The sequence below is a fragment of the Pithys albifrons genome, chromosome 5 (assembly GCF_047495875.1).
Source record: "Pithys albifrons albifrons isolate INPA30051 chromosome 5, PitAlb_v1, whole genome shotgun sequence".
Classification (NCBI taxonomy): Eukaryota; Metazoa; Chordata; class Aves; order Passeriformes; family Thamnophilidae; genus Pithys; species Pithys albifrons.
This window is the reverse complement of record NC_092462.1, coordinates 60,923,857-60,940,906: the sequence shown is the minus strand read 5'-3', so window position 1 is coordinate 60,940,906 and position 17,050 is coordinate 60,923,857. Positions and strand designations below refer to the sequence as shown.

The 17,050-nt window shown below is 41.3% G+C and overlaps 1 long non-coding RNA gene across 2 annotated transcripts in view; it reads right to left on the bottom strand.

Annotated features, from left to right (window-relative positions):
• Window positions 1-17,050, bottom strand: part of LOC139672532 (uncharacterized) — a 185,742-nt gene that overhangs the window by 26,059 nt on the left and 142,633 nt on the right. Inside the window, exon 5 of one of the 2 annotated variants that reach the window (XR_011697945.1) lies at window positions 6,071-6,156. The exons of the other annotated variant lie outside the window; for it this stretch is intronic. This is a non-coding gene — a long non-coding RNA (uncharacterized lncRNA). Of the gene's footprint in view, window positions 1-6,070; window positions 6,157-17,050 lie in introns of those variants that run through there. 2 annotated transcript variants of the gene reach the window in all.

Sequence of the window (17,050 nt, the reverse complement as noted above, 5' to 3'; positions counted from 1 at the left end):
TAAAATTCTTCATCAAAATCGCCCATCTGAATTTTTTAATAATAAAAATAAATATTCCTATTAAATTCTAAAATAACAGTAGAAATTATTGCCCTTTCATACCTTTTCCCCCTTTTCTTTATTCTTTTGTGAAACTTTTCAGTAGCAGAAGTGAAATCTCTGATTTTTTTTTTTAGATGAAATTTACTTCGTTTTTTTCTGACTCTCCAGCTTTTTAGAACTACCTATGGTTTTAAATTTTCCAAAAGTATAACATTTTAAAACATAGTATTTGGCTTTATAACAGTGTCCACAAGTATAGCTGGAGCATGGCAAATTCCAGAAAGAAGAGAGAAGATAGAGGAAGAATTGGAAGGGAAAGGAGTAGATTATTCCCACAGACAAAAGTGATGAAACGTTACTCATTGCATTTTAATACACTAGGAAAAAAGAAGAGGATAAAAGTTTTAAAATGTGAAATTTTTAACTTCAGACCTTTTTCTATCATTCTGAAATTCTGAATAAACCTTATTTAATTACATATGTCTCTATAGTTCAGAACCATGACAGATTTAAACAACATTTTGTTTTCTTTTTGGTTTTTGTTGTTGTTTTTTTTTATTTACTGTTTATAGATAATATGAGATATTTGTAAGAATTTCCAAAGACAGTAAAGAATCTTCCCATCCAAACCCCAGGCTATTCAAAGACATGTATGGGACCTTAGCAAGCTGGCCTATCACCCCTTACTGACAGGCTGCCAGCAGTCCTCTAGTGCAAAATCTAATCACCCAGAAAAGACCATGATAGCAGACTAGGCTCATTCTGCTACTGATCTACAGTCAACGACTCTTGGGTTTGACAGGGTTCTCTGCAACAAAATAAGACACAGAGTATATGAGTAGATATTTAGATTAAGGCACTGACCCCAGGATTAAGGTTGCATCCAAGTTCCATGTAATTCCCTTAATAATCAGGCACTGAGCAGATAAGGTGGGGTTCAAACCCACACTTGATAGTTAGAAATTTAAAAGATAAATCTGTGAGAAAAGAGCTGAGTGTAATTGTACATAATTTATAATGGACTTTCAGCAACGAACGTAAGGAAAATCATATAAACAAAGCACTCGAGTTGTGGAATTGAGAACATTAACAAAGAAATAAGTTTAAAATTACATTTTGGACATCACAAAAAAAACCCGCTTTACATCATGTTGTTTCTTTCTCTGAAAAAAGCTAATAGAAATTCAGGGCCATTGAAGTAAAACACTTTCCTAATACCATAGTCCACTGAGTTCCATAACCCCTTCTTGATTTGATTTCTCATGTTCCACATTTAGTAATCACCCGTTTGTTCTGGTGGGTAATAGGAATAGTATTTATGGCTGAGAAAGACTCCAAACAGCTCCTGCTCTTGAGAAGCCTTTCACTGTACTTGTATTCCTCATACACTCTGCTCTATCATATTTAAGAAGCTGCTCACAGGTACAATACTGTAGTTTGAATTCCAGGGGTAAAAAGCTTTCTTTTTTCAAACAGAAAATGTGCTACACCTATGTATTACTGAATAAACTTCAGAGAATATTTTGCTGAGCAGTTCTGGGTTGTGAGTGCACACCCACATCCTCAGTATTGGACAAAGATATAAGAGATGCTTAAACGATTGGGAAAATGTGCTATAGGAACAGTTGCATGTAGGATTTAAGTATAACAGTGGTTGGTACAGTGAAGTAAATCAGATAATGGTTCCACAAGAGATTGTGTCTCTATCTGTGTGGCGCCAGTGCAAAGAGGCATTTAAAAATATTTAGCCTGGTAGACTGCCTCCTGCCATGGAAGAAAATTGTTCAGCCAAGATTTCACATCTATGAAAACCTTGTCTGTTTTACCTTTCTCATATTTTCCTCAATCCTGCTAAACATCTTTATTTTCCTTGAGTTTGGGTGAAAGGAAATGAAACGCAGAAGGAGTAAGAATACTGTTCAAGAGTATGAGGATACAGCATAGTAGAAAGCAGAGAGCTGAATAGTAGCAAACTGAGTAGATAAATTGCAAGTCAAACATAGATGATGAATGGGTGCAAAAATATTTGGAACTTGATACCCATGAGAAATAAAGAGGTATTTCTCATTACCTCACCTCTCTAACAGTGTTACAGTGCTGTCTTTGCAGTTGACTGAATATTTTTAAGGAATTCATGAGCTGGATCATGTGTTCTTTATGAATATTCTCAAGACGTAATTGGTCTACACATTCTTTTGAAAATGTGCTTCTCTTTCTGTAGTATGGTCTCTGCTCCTCCTTCCCAACCATGTAAAGCTGTTCTGTGACTGGTTAACAGGTGATAGAGGTGTGAATAAGTCATGCCTTCTGTCTACAAGGTCTTCTGGTTACCCCCAATCTACCAGACGGGTTACAACTATAGGCAAGAGGAAAAAGAGAAGGGTTGTTGTAATTGGTGGCTCCCTTCTGAGGGGAACTGAGGGCCCTCTATGTCGGCCAGACCCATCCCACAGGGAAGTTTGCTGCCTTCCCGGGGTCAGGGTGAGGGATCTTACCAAAAGACTTCCTAAGCTTATCCAACCCTCAGACTATTACCCGCTGTTGGTTGTCCAGGTTGGAAGTGATGACATTAACAAAAGGAGTACCAGAGTAATTAAAAAAGATTTCAAGGCGCTGACCCAATCTCTTCAGGGGACAGGAGCACAGGTAGTAATTGCCTCAGTTCCTGTGCTAGCCGGGATGAAGGAGGAGAGGTTTAGGAAAGCCCAGCTTACCAATAGGTGGCTTAAGAGATGGTGCTATCATCAAAATTTTGGGTTTTTTGATCATGGGGCAAACTCCGTGTTGCCCAGTCTCGTCAAAGCAGATGGGCTTCATTTATCTAGGGAGGACAAAAGGACTGTAGCCCATAAGTTGGCAGGGTTGGTTAGGAGGGCTTTAAATGAGGTTTGAAGGGGGAAGGGACAGCAACTGGGCTCTCCAGAGATAAGCCTAAGGGCATAGAGCCCGAGTTGAGAATGAAATCAATGGCCCAGCTGAAGTGCATGTACACCAATGCACGCAGTATGGGAAACAAACAAGAGGAGCTGGAAGCCATAGTGCAGCAGGAAAACTATGACATAGTTGCTGTCACAGAAACGTGGTGGGATGACTCACATGACTGGAGTGCTGCTATGGGGGACTACAAACTCTTCAGAAAGGACAGGCAGGGAAGGAGAGGTGGAGGGGTGGCTTTATATGTTAGAGAATCTCTTGACTCTGTTGAAGTTGAGGTCAGCAGTGACAAGGTTGAGTGCCTGTGGGCCAGAATCAGGGGCAAGTCCAACAAGGCTGACACCCTTGTGGGAGTCTGTTACAGACCGCCCAACCAGGATGATGAAGGAGATGAATTGTTCTACAAGCAGCTGGCAGATGTCTCAAAATCTCCAGCTCTTGTTCTTGTGGGTGACTTTAACCTGCCAGATATCTGCTGGGAGCTTCATACTGCAGAGAAGAGGCAGTCAAGGAGGTTCCTGGAGTGTATAGAGGACAATTTCCTTCATCAACTGGTAAATGAGCCTACCAGGGGGAAGGCCCCACTAGACCTACTGTTTACAAACAGAGAGGGGCTGGTAGATAATGTAGTGGTTGGAGGCCGCCTGGGGCATAGTGACCATGAAATAATAGAATTTTCAGTCCTCAGGGATGTAAGGAGAGCCACCATTAAAACCTCTACTTTGGACTTCCAGAGGGCAGATTTTGGCCTATTCAAAAAACTGATTCAGAGCATACCCTGGGAAACAACCCTTAAAGGCAAGGTGGTCCAGGAGGGATGGACATGTTTTAAGAAGGAAATTTTGAGTGCACAGCAACAGGCTGTCCCAGTGAGCCGAAAGGCCAGCCGGAGGGGAAGACGGCCAGCTTGGTTAAATAGGGAGATTCTGAAAGAAATCAGGGATAAAAAGAAAGTTTACAGACTATGGAAAAAAGGGCTGGCTACTTATGAAGAATTTACAGATAGAGCTAGGTCATGCAGGAAAAAAATTAGGGAAAGAAAAGTGGAATTTGAAGTAAATTTGGCTATTTCAGTTAGGGATAACAAAAAGTCCTTTTATAAATACATTAATAACACAAGGAGGGGCAAGGAAAACCTCCATTCTCTGTTGGACTTGGAGGGAAATATAGTTAAGGAAGATGAGGAGAAGGCTGAGGTACTTAACACCTACCTTGCCTCAGTTTTCACCAGTATGACAGGTGGCCCTCAAGACAACTGGCCTCTGGAGCTGGTAGACAGGGAGAGGGAGCTGAATACCCCTCCTGTATTCCAGGAGGATATAGCTACTGACTTACTGAGCCAGCTGGATCCTAACAAGTCTATGGGACCAGACAGGATCCATCCCAGGGTGATGAAGGAGCTGGCAGAAGAGCTTGCCAAACCGCTCTCCATCATCTTCCAACAGTCCTGGCTCTCTGGGGAGATCCCAGATGATTGGAGGTTGGCCAGTGTCACCCCAATCCACAAAAAAGGGCTGCAAGCAGGACCCTGGCAACTACAGGCCTGTCAGCCTGACCTCCGTGCCTGGCAGGGTTATGGAGCAGTTCATCCTGAGTGCAATCACACAGCACCTTCAGGGTGGACAAGGGATTAGACCCAGCCAGCATGGGTTTAGGAGGGGCAGGTCCTGTCTGACCAACCTGATCTCTTTCTACGATCAGGTGACCCACCTGGTGGATGAGGGGAAGGCTGTGGATGTGGTCTATCTGGACTTCAGCAAGGCCTTTGACACTGTCTCCCATAATATACTCCTGGAAAAGCTGGTAGCCCATGGCCTGGACAAGTGTACCCTCTCCTGGATTAAGAGCTGGCTGGAGGGTCGGGCCCAGAGAGTGCTGGTGAATGGAGCTGCATCCAGCTGGCGGCCAGTCACCAGTGGTGTTCCCCAGGGGTCTGTGTTGGGTCCAGTCCTGTTTTAACATCTTTATTGATGATTTAGATGAGGGGATTGAGTCCATCATCAGCAAATTTGCTGATGACACCAAGTTGGGAGGGAGTGTTGATCTGCTGGAAGGCAGGAGGGTCTGCAGAGGGATCTGGATAGACTTGAGAGATGGACTGATTCCAATGGGATGAAGTTCAATAAGGCCAAGTGCTGGGTCCTGCACTTTGGCCACAACAACCCCCTGCAGCGCTACAGGCTGGGCACAGAGTGGCTGGAGAGCAGCCAGGCAGAAAGGGACCTTGGAGTACTAAATGACAGGAAGCTCAACATGAGCCAACAGTGTGCCCAGGTGGCCAAGAAGGCCAATGGGATCCTGTCCTGTATCAAAAATAGCGTGACCAGCAGGATCAGAGAAGTGATCCTTCCCCTGTACTCTGCGTTGGTGAGGCCACACCTTGAGTATTGTGTTCAGTTCTGGGCCCCTCAATGCAGAAAGGATATTGTGGTGCTGGAGCGAGTCCAGAGAAGAGCAACAAGGCTGGTGAAGGGACTGGAGCACAAGCCCTATGGGGAGATGCTGAGGGAGCTGGGGTTGTTTAGCCTGGAGAAGGGAGGCTCAGAGGTGACCTCATCACTGTCTATAACTACCTGAAGGGAAGTTCTAGCCAGGTGGGGGCTGGTCTCTTCTCCCAGGCACTCAGCAATAGGACAAAGGGACAGGGGCTCAAGCTCTGACAGGGGAAATTTAAGTTGGATATCAGAAAAAAATTCTTTACAGAGAGAGTAATCAGGCATTGGAATGGGCTGCCCAGAGAGGTGGTGGATTCACCATCCCTAGAGATTTTTAAACACAGATTGGACGTGACACTGAGTGCCATGATCTAGTAAATGGACTAGAGTTGGACCAAGGGTTGGACTCGATGATCTTGGAGGTATTTTCCAACCCAATCGATTCTATGATTCTATGATATTGCCACACCAGAGAGAGGGTAATGCCAAAGCCCTAGAAAGTGTCTTGACTTTGCTATTCCAGGAATACCTGCTATTCCACTTAGTTTTGAGAAACTCCAAGGATTGCAGATACCTCTGCAATAAAATGGGAAATAGCCCCAAAATACACCTTTTATTTTCATTTTATAAGTGAAACATCTGTACAGAAGATCGAATGTTGGAACTTGGTTTCAAAAAGCAAACATACCCTGAGGGAGGCACAACCACTATCACCATCCAGTAGATCCATGGCTCTATCTAGAATCTAGAACACAAATACATTGGGTTTTGCTAAAGAAAAAAATCAGAACTAAGTATTTTGTACTTTTCTAATATTACTGAAAACTCCTTGCAGAAAGCTACATATAAAACAGGCAAGGTCAAATAAGCCTGCAGCAAGCAGCTGAATACCCCAGCTGTAGAAATCTTGAGGCCATCCCTTATAGAGCAAGTTCCATTAAAATACAGATAATATCAGAGAAGAGATGTAGCTTTGTACTTTAAAATCTGCCTATTGTGCAAAAGGCATTAGGCTCATATCAGTCTAGCTGAGGTTTTTGTGGCAATTTAGATGATGGCAAATTATTAATGTAGAAATACCTGTTTTATCGAGAATATCACTTTGCTTTTTTGTCTGATTTTCATCATGTGCCATATGTACAGCAGTTGATCAAAGGCTATGAAGGCATTATCTCTTGCCTCACTTATAATCTCTAAGAAAAGATGAGAAGGAGGAGAAAGGAGGGACAGAATATGATGAACAGAAATAGAAAACTTTCAAAGTAGATCAAATAAGGCTGTCCATAATAGTTTCCTTTAATGAAAGTCATCATTAATCAGCTGTAATGGTGGCTAAGAGTGTTGGTGAAACAGTAAATAAGCTGCAAAAAGCAGTCTCCAAGAAAAAAATGCACACTGCATTGCAGCAGACATGCTTCTCATTAGTTTAACTCAAATGTCACTAGTTAATGGGGAAAGCGATTTAGCAACCGTTCTACATGGTAACACTATAGTTTCTTCATCAGCCTCCCTCTAGGCACCTGACTAGTGTACATGTGCAACATGACACCAGCAGATACGTATTTATGAATACTTACAAGACTTTATTTTATGCTCCCTCCCCAAAACAACCCAAAACCAAATACAAAATACTTAACAAACAAATGAACAAACCACTAAAAGCCCCAACCACACCGCCCCAACAAAAAGTAACACAAAAACCCAAGACCCCAACAAACAAACAAATCCCCCCAAAACAAAGAACAAGGAGGGGGTTACATGGAGCTCGGCTACTGCCTGTGAATAAAAAATTGCCTTTCTTGAAGCCCTGCCAGAAGGATTTACACTGCAGCAAAGCCAGGGAACAGCTGGGAGACAAGTGGATCGATAGCATCAATGGTACTGGTGCAGTGCCTGTGTGAGTCAGAATACCCATGCCTGGCACCTGACTGAAGCAACACACACCGCAGTCATTCCCTGCCTGCAGCAACCTGCCCCACCCCACCACCCAGACCCTGTGCACCTGGTTGATTTGTGTCCTCATTGAGGGAAGACTGCCAGGGCTCTTAAACAGAGAAACTGGCTTAGTATTTCAATAGTCCCTTTTGAAAGTTCCTATAATAGTTTCCCCTTAAGATTGTCATATACACATAATGATAGCAAAAGTGTTGTCTCATCCTCCGCTGCTGGTTTGCAGAGAGCGACCACAGAGCTGTTAATAATCTGCCTTCTGGCTCCTGTGGGGACCAGAGGGGTGGACTGGAGCTGAAACAGAGACATGCCAAGAATGCAGACTCAACACCTGGAAAAACCCCTAAAGCTAGGCCAGGAATTAGAAAGATTTTAAAGTTGTCCTAAGTTTGTCACTGCCAAAGTCCAGTAACAGAACCAAGGACAGTCATCCCACAGCTATGTTTTACATCTGTCTCTTGTATCTGCAGCATCAAAAAGGCCATATCTATTGTTAAGAAAATTTTCTTTTAAACATTAATTATAAGAATAAATGGAGATATATTGCAATTATTTGAATACTAAAAATGAGTGACACTCTATCCAAGTGATTCTAGCAGTCTGAAAACTTATGGTACTGTGACAATAGGAAACCCTCAATATTAAATATTCAGCTATAAAATAAGCACTTTATTTCATTCAGCCAACTGTATTAACATTTTCATATACAGGTAAAATTGAAGGGCAACTGATGTGAATTAAATAATTTTGAAAAAAATAAAATTGGAGGGGCAGGGATAATAGGGTGGTAGGTGTTTTTAATGCAAAAACATGCTTTTTCAAAGGCACAGGTAAGTTTTAGGAAGCACTGGAGATAAATATAAAAACAAAGGAAAAAAGAAAAAAAACAACCCCCAAACAAACAGAATAAAAAAAATGCCCCCACAATAAATGGATGAGTGTTGATAAATTGAGCTTTGACTTAATTATAAGTGACTTTGTTCCACCATTAAACCTTTTCAGAGTTTTTCACACAGATGAGGACCCTTTTCTGAGGAGAATTAAGACCTCACATTTGGGTAATTCCTGTTGCTTTGGCTGTTACTACTGGAATCGACATCATCTCCTCTGAAATCACTACTCGGTGGACATAAGGAAAGCAAGAAAATACTTCAACACACTAATTGACAGGCATCAGCCAGAATCTTTTCCTCCTTTCCTTCAACAAATTTGCTCTTAGCAATACTGAAACTGAAAGACCAAAAGTGTATTCAGTTCAAAACTTGACATTAATGTATAAGGAAAGAATATTGAAAAAGTACAAGCACATCTGGATACTCTCCCTAATGCATCCTCTCACCTCTCAGAAATCTTAATATTCTGAGCCAGTATTGGTTTTACTGTATGTAACAGCCCTAGAGGACCTTTTTCCCCCATTAATTCCATGAATTGCCTGTTGCAACCACTTATACTTTTAACATACACAATATCCTGTGGTAAAAAGGCAAAATCTTCCATAGATAGGCTCAAGTCATGCAAGTATTAAAAGACAGGCAGTGCAACTGTGAGAAATTATAACTAATTTTTCCATATTTCCTTTTTTCTGTTCTTTGCACTGTTTTGTAATTTCCTTCATTCACACCTTTTCCAAGTTGTGACATGCCAATCCAATCTATCTTCACAAGAAGGCAGGCACCTGTACTAGAAGGGTTTGCAGCTCTTAAATAATATTTCCATATTACTATATTTACATAATATAATGCTATTTACCTAGAGAATTCTAGGGAAAATGGTATTATCTAGTATTATTTTTGCTCTATGACTTAGTTCCCTTCAATATTGCCTTTATTGACTTCATAATTTTTTAAAAACTTGTTAGTTTGGTTTGGTTTGGTTAGTGTGTTTTTTGGTTTGGTTTGTTTGGGTTTTGTTTATTTGTTTGTTTGTTTTTGTGCTGCAAGGAAGAGGAAAGTACAAGTTGAGTAAGTTGGGACGGTTCAACCTCAAGATGAGAAGGCTCTAGGGAAAGCATAAAGTACATTCCAGTTCCTAAAGTGAGCCTACAAGAGAGCTGGAGAGAGACCTTTTTGCAAGGGCATGTAGTGATAGAACAAGAGGGAATGGCTTTAAACTGAAAGAGGGAAGGTTTACATTAGATATACAGAAGAAATTCTTTACTATGAGGATAGTGAGGCACTGGAACAGGTTTCCCAGAGAAGTTGTGGATACCCCACTCCTGCAAGTGTTAAAAGCCAAGTTGGATGAAACTTTGAGCAACTTGGTCTAGTGGAAGGTGTCCCAGCCCATGACAGAGAGGAAGAACTAGATGAGTTTTAAGGTGTCTTCCAACACAAACTATTCTAGGCTTCATGACTCTATGAAAGTGAGAAGACTAATTTGTTATTCCAGACTTCTGCATCTGCCTGCCATGCCTCTGGGTGCCTGTGCTTCAGCAGGGTCCTTGCTGATGCTGTAACAATATGTAACCGTCATACAAAGTCCCAACATTTCTGTTCAGTGCTTTATATTAATTTTATCAACAGCTCATTATCAAATTACTTAGCTAATTTTTAAAAGCATTTTTAGATAAGGGCCAAAGGAGACACAGTTCTAGCTGCCTTTACAAATATTTATAATTACCCAACAACTTTTCCTATGAGAACAAGCTTTGCTAGAACAGTGAAGTGGCTGAAATTCAGTCATTCCATGTGCCAAAGGAAAAATGTACCCTTTCACCTCTAGCACCAGGAAACAGTTGGTTTTCACAGAGAACATGCAAAAAGTCATGTCCTGCTGATTTGGTTTACTAACCGTGGAACTAAAAGTATTCTTTTTGGCCTGTCTGAACAGCTGATCTTGTAATTCACTTCAAGATCCAAGTGACTGGCACAAAAAAATGTCTGCTTTGCTTTTTACCTAACCAATCTCAATAAGCCAATACACTGAACAAGTGAAATAAATATCTGACTGAGCTGCAGCTGGAGAATATGACTTGCTCCTAGTCTCTTTTCCTGCATATTTGAAATAAGAAGTCTGCTGATATTTAGCATTGAAGCAGTATTTTTGCAATGTGCTAATGCTAAATGCATGTAGCAAGTGCTTTCTACCTGTGCACAGGACAGTTGTCAGCCTGTCAGTATCTGCTCTTAGAAACTAAGGTAAACTGCTTGCACCAAAAATCTGCCTTCATCTGGCTGCATACCTTCTCTTATGTACCCTGGGTTAAAAGCCTGATGAAAACTTTAACAATATGTCATATAGGAGGGGTTTATTACCCCACTTTGAAAAGACTCCTTGAATTTTTTAACTCTTTTTAGTCTTTGCCTGTGGGAACTGATAGTGAGCCTGAACAATAATCTCAACTACAAATCTTTACTAAGTAGCACAGAGCTGAAGTCCCACAATTTGAGTTGGTAAGCACTCCAACAAGGTCAGGAGCAGAGCAGTTGCTAAAAGCATCATCTAAAGCATCAGAAATGGTGCTTTGGTCCTACCTATTTCCACGCCATTTTATTCTAGGTCTATTAATTTTCTTTGACTGTGCTATATACTGAATCATCAGATTGCTTTGAGAGCTCTTAACAAAAAGAGGAGTTAAAATTACAAAATCAGGAGTCTGAAACCCAAATTGCCCCAAACCCAGCTGCTGACAAACACAATAGGGAAATACTCCAGAAACCACTTAACTGTGAAGTGCATGTGATCAACCAAGTATATGGACTTTGCTTTGAGAGATTAAGACATAGTTACCTTCCCTATGCCTAATACATGTTTCCAGTTCAGTCATGAGATCCTCCTCTTTCTGTTCATTTTTGGGCTGCTCCAGAGCATTCGGCAGCACATCAGAATCTGTCAGGAAAGATCAACCTGAACTGCAAAGCATTCAGCCCTATGGCATCCACCTCCATTTAGTTCTTCTAATAAAAGAGCCTTGGGTTTTGTTTAATTTGGTAGAATTCAAATCTAGTTTTATCATTTGCCAGTGATAGAGACCAAAGGGTGACATTTCCATTTAAGCACTTTAAATGGTATGTACAGACTTATCTAGATGCTTGCCTGGATTTTTCTTTTTTTTTTCTGCTTAGAAGAAGGGAGATGCTTAGCTCTATCAGTTGACAGTAGCAGGGAGGAAAAGGCATAGTGCCAAAATATTTCAAATCAGATCACCATCATGAGCTCTGCTATCTCAGAAGGGAAAAAATATTAACATCGCCTGCAGGTGGGCAAGATTCAATGCTGCCAACAAAAATGCAAGCAAAACTGCCTTTACCTCTAAGAAAAGTGTCTCCAGCTGCTGCATTATGGTACCAAACAAGCTCCACATGTCAAATGAGGAATGCAGTGTGGTGCTGAAAAAAGAAATGGCAGGCACCATCTGTATTCTTATAAATTCAGCAGTTGCCTAGAGAGTTGCTGCCATTGAAAGAAGCAAGATTGCTTCTCTTCTATTAATAAGGAAACTTGACAACACTGAAAAGGACTTAAAGGAGCTGTCATTAGAGAGGTTTACATTCCACAGCATCTTCCAGCAAAGAAAATACAGCACTGAAATGTAGGTACTCATACTGTGACTGTGTGCCAAAAATTTTCAGTCAATAGACCTAGTTCTTGAAGGGAAAAGGACTGGGGCAGTAGCAAAGCTACATCTTTTTAAAGAGCTATTAGGTACTGTTTGGTTTCACTTATGAAGACTTCAGAATAGCTCTATCAGTGAATAGTGGGATCAAATGTATACTGGACAACCCTCTATGCAGCAGCCTTGAAGTCTGTTCCATGAAATCAAGAAAGACTTGTTTCACAGCTTTTCTGTCAGCACATGTGAGATTTTTTAAGGCAAGGACCACCTGTCTGTGTCCACACTTCTTCAGCTGATAACAAGTGGCATGAAATGAAAGAAGGATTAAAAGGATTGGTAAGGAAATCTGCAGCAACCACAAGACACAGCATTTTGCATTGGTAGATATGTACTTACTTGCGGATGTGAGGGAAGACAAGGGGACTGATGTCATGTTCACTGAACTCTGGGGCTTTCATCTCCCTGGGCTGCCTACTTGCCTTGTCTATGCACAGTGTAGCATGAAAACAAATGAACTTCTGCAGAGTGGCATGGAGGTGAATATGCCATGCAGCTCATTAGCAAAATGCTGGTGCATTGCTCATTGTTAAGATGCCAATTCCCATTTTGAGCCTGGAGGGTAGGCAAAGGGCAGGTAAACAGTTAATGAGCATAGTTCTTTGAACTGAGCAGCTGAATCTGTGCTGAACTTTTAAATCTTTTATAGCTGTGATATTTCAGAGTCCTAAAAATGAATCAGAACATCTGACAGGTATGCCATGAAGTTCCATATACACACTGTGCCAAGATTTAGAACTGAGCATTTACCTTCTGATATGCTGACAAAGGGGAAATGTTTTATGCAGAGGTTTTTAGACTGTTTTGTACCTAAAATAAAATGGTAAAATTGAGCTTTTTACTGTTTCTTTTCTTACAGAGAAAAATTTCATTGAAATACCTGTAGTGGTTTCCCAGTGTTACCACAAGCAAAGGTTACTTCATTAATAAAATAATATTGGTGCTCAAAGGCTTAATATATATGTTACTGAGGAGGTGGCACTCAAGGTCAATATTGAAATACAGTCAGCAGTATCCCAAATGTTAAACTAATCCTCTGTACTTACCATGCCCAGTTCATCTTAAAGCTTCTTCCTGTCTGAACAAGCAGGAACAGTTAACTAGCCTGAGCAATAGCTACAATAGCAATGCAGCCCCTTTGCGGCATCTATTTACCATACTGCAGTAAAACAGCATGCTTTTGTTGATCAGAAAATTGGAAAAGGAAATTTTCTGAGGAAATTCTCATGTTTTCCAAAGCTAAAGCAAAAAGAGAATCATAGAATATGCTGAGTTGGAAGGGACCTATCAGGATCAAGTTCAACTCCTAGCCCTGTACAGAACATCCCAAGGAACACACCATGTACCTGAAAGTATTGTCCAAACACTTGAACTCAGACAGGCTTAGTGCTGTGACCACTTCCCTGGGAAGATCGTTTCAGTGCTCTACCAGACTCCATGTGAGAAACCTCTTCCCAGTATCCAGCCGAAGCCCTGCCCCTGACTCAGCTTCACGCCATTTCCTCAAGTCCCACCACTGGTCGCAACAGTGAAGAGAGCTGTTCTTGCCCCTCCTCTTCCCCTCACGAGGAAGTTGTAGACTGTGATGAGGTCTCCCCTCAGTTTTTCTTCTCAAGGCTGAACAAACCAAGTGACTGCAGCTACTCCTCATAAAGCTTCCCCTCCAGACTCTTCACCATCTTTGTAGCCCTTCCCTGAATGCTCTCCAACAGCTTAGTATTTCATTGTGATATAAAGCAGTACTTCTGCTTAGTTTTCTGCCTTTCAGTTTGCAGATTCCCGAGGCTGTGTCTGAATTTGTTTCTGACCGAACATGTGTTTTCAGAACTTCCCCTCTCTGCTTCCTTTGCCACACACAAGTATAGATGCACTAAGCTTTGCTGTTCCTGTACTGAACTTTCACAGCCAGCTGCCGGCATTGCCACATACCAAACCCAAGTGAAACACGGAGGTTTACAAGACCCAGATGGATGATGCCCTGAGTAATGTGGTCCAATGTTATGGTTGACCCTGCTTTGAGAGGAGGCTGGACTACAGACCTCCTGAGGTCTCTTCGAGCCTGAGGTACCCTGTGATCCTGCCAACCTATCTGCTTGAGTGCACAGGCTGTGAGGCTGGAGCAGAAGCTAGGGTATAAGGTAAAATGAATTTCCAGATTTTCTCACTCCAGAGGTTAGACTTTAAAATTTTCTTGGAACAATTTGTTGGGTTTGGGTTTTTTTTACTTAATTCCTCTCTGGAATACTATCACATGGAGAACAGGAAGCATTGGCAGAGATGCAGCTGCATTGTGCTGAGGCAACGTGTGCTCTTTTTTCTAAGCATATGCCAAGAATTTGATTTTATGATGTGGTATTAAGAAATCCTGAATCTCATCTGGACTCCTTCAGCTGTACCCCAAGCCCTGTTGCTTCAGTATGAGGCTCTCTTTCCTTCAGTATACAGAGATACTCTGACTCTGAGGCAGGTATTTCTGTTCAAATCCATATTCATAAGAAGTATCCAAAAGAGAAAAGAGAAGAAAAAAAAAGATAGACATTCACAACAAAATTCTGGCAAAGAGAAAATAAATATTTCTGCCCCTTTCTTGATTTGAGTAAATATACACAGAGAAGCAATTAAAAAAGGCTTAACTTAAATTGGTTTTCCAGATGAACAACGGTTTGGATAGCAATGATTGCATGTATAACATTTATCCCTTAGGTTAATGATACTCTCTTCCAATTTTCCTTAATCCCATTACAAAGTCAATAAATATTTCTTTTTTCCTAACACTATTGTCCTGAGGAGAGGAGAGGAGAGGAGAGGAGAGGAGAGGAGAGGAGAGGAGAGGAGAGGAGAGGAGAGGAGAGGAGAGGAGAGGAGAGGAGAGGAGAGGAGAGGAGAGGAGAGGAGAGGAGAGGAGAGGAGAGGAGAGGAGAGGAGAGGAGAGGAGAGGAGAGGAGAGGAGAGGAGAGGAGAGGAGAGGAGAGGAGAGGAGAGGAGAGGAGAGGAGAGGAGAGGAGAGGAGAGGAGAGGAGAGGGGAGGGGAGGGGAGGGGAGGGGAGGGGAGGGGAGGGGAGGGGAGGGGAGGGGAGGGGAGGGGAGGGGAGGGAGAGGACAGACTAAATTTAGAACTTGAGTTTGAGGAAGCTGCTGTCTCTGGAAAACCTTTGCATTAAAATTTCTCATCTTTTCAGTCTCAGACTTTCTCAATGGCATTTCAGCAGTTCACTCCAAGTGTCAGAGCCCACATGATGTGTTGCACCTCACTAAGGGACTCTTGGCATAAAGGACTTAACAACACACAGCAAAAACTTCCAATAGTGTCCTCTGTATCCTATCACCCTACAAATGCTACTCATACACAGAACTGCTACAGCTCTTAGATTTTAGTTGTCTATCACTGTATTGGGTTTTAAACCACTTTGCAATCTCATCCTAAAGATTTCCAGCTTCTCATTTTTCAGCTGCTGATCTTTGAAATATGACAGGAGGAAATTCCTGTGGTCATTAGGTGCCTTTCTTTGACTATATTTATTATTTGCCTACAAATGTATGCATGATCTTTTTGACCATACATATATATACATATAGAAATATCTGTAGCAGTTCTTTTCAAAGCAGTTATAACAATAATTATGGCACATAATCTATCCCTGAGACAACCGAATAGATTGAACTGAAAAAAAATGTCTGATCTCTTTTATCTCAAAGATTTTCAGGTCTTTTGTTTTTTTCCACTATATTTTTTACATTTATAAAATATCTATCCAACACAGCACGGTCAAATTTTTGCACATTTTTTAAAGACATATCTGCTAAAATACCATCAGAACAAAATCTGGGTTTGTTATGCCCATTGACAATCAACAATGCTTTTTTTATTCCTTGAACTGTGCTTATCAGCTAAACCACAAGTGGGAAGCACAACAAATGCTTCAGAACAATGCCATCAGATACAGAAACTTTATGATTGCTCCTGTCCAACCAGCTCTTTATGAAAACTGCAGGTCACAAAAGATTAAAATTCTGCCTTAACTGGGCTTCATTTTTTTAATAAAAAGGGGAAAGGGGGCAGGGAGCCTTGGGAGGATCAGAAGAACAGATTAGCTGTCTACAGAAACACTAGTTAAGTATCATTAACTCCACTGAAGCTATTCATAGTTAGAGCTGAAAAATGCCCAAGCAGACATTCTTTCCTCCTGTGCTGTCAGGAGGGAGGCCAGAGACAAGATTTTCCACTTCATCTCCCAGTTTCCTTTTATGTACAGGCTCTCAGCAAACTGCTCATGTTGCCACAACAGAGACCTTGAACCTTCAAAGCTATCTACAGAGACAGACCCTTATCCCTGATCAATATGGATCAGCAGAGGCACAGACTACCCACACATATCTCTTTGCAGGACTGGGACTTATAATTTCAGTGACTGAATTTACTTTTAGAAAAGGGCAAGATGTCACTGCCAAATGGTGTCTGAAAAGGGAGCTAAAAATGTCTCATTTTCATAGAACAATAAGAATGTGGGGGTGACTGGAGAGGCAGTCAACACTGTGACAGAGAAAAGTCAGCTGTACATCCTTTCCTGATTCCTTTCCTGCCGGGAAGTAAGATCCAGCTAATTGCAGAGGAGATGATTTTTCTCCAGGAGAGAGAATTCTGTATTAGGTCCAGTCTGAATATCAACATAAATTACCTAAAGGAGGAAAAGCTACATTAGTTTATTTTTCAAATAATGCTATGCAATTATGAGGGACAAGAACATTGTGTACAGAGCAACAAAATAGAAATTTGCTTGAAAATGTGCCATACATGAGAAAAATCACTCATTTTGTAGACATTGATGACAAGGAGTGGAAAATTTGAAAGTCATGACCCTCATGGAAATTAACAGTGGAAGGTGGAAGTTAGACACAACTAAGAGGCTCAAAATAATGCTTAAGACCAAAGAGGTTTGATTGAAATGCTTTCATCAACTTTTTCCTCAAATACAATTTTTAAGGGAAGGTCTTAGCCCATGTGTATCTCCATTATCTAGAGAGGCTATCTCCAAGACACTGCAAAACCAAAGGTAAGATTGTGTTTTCAAATAAACAC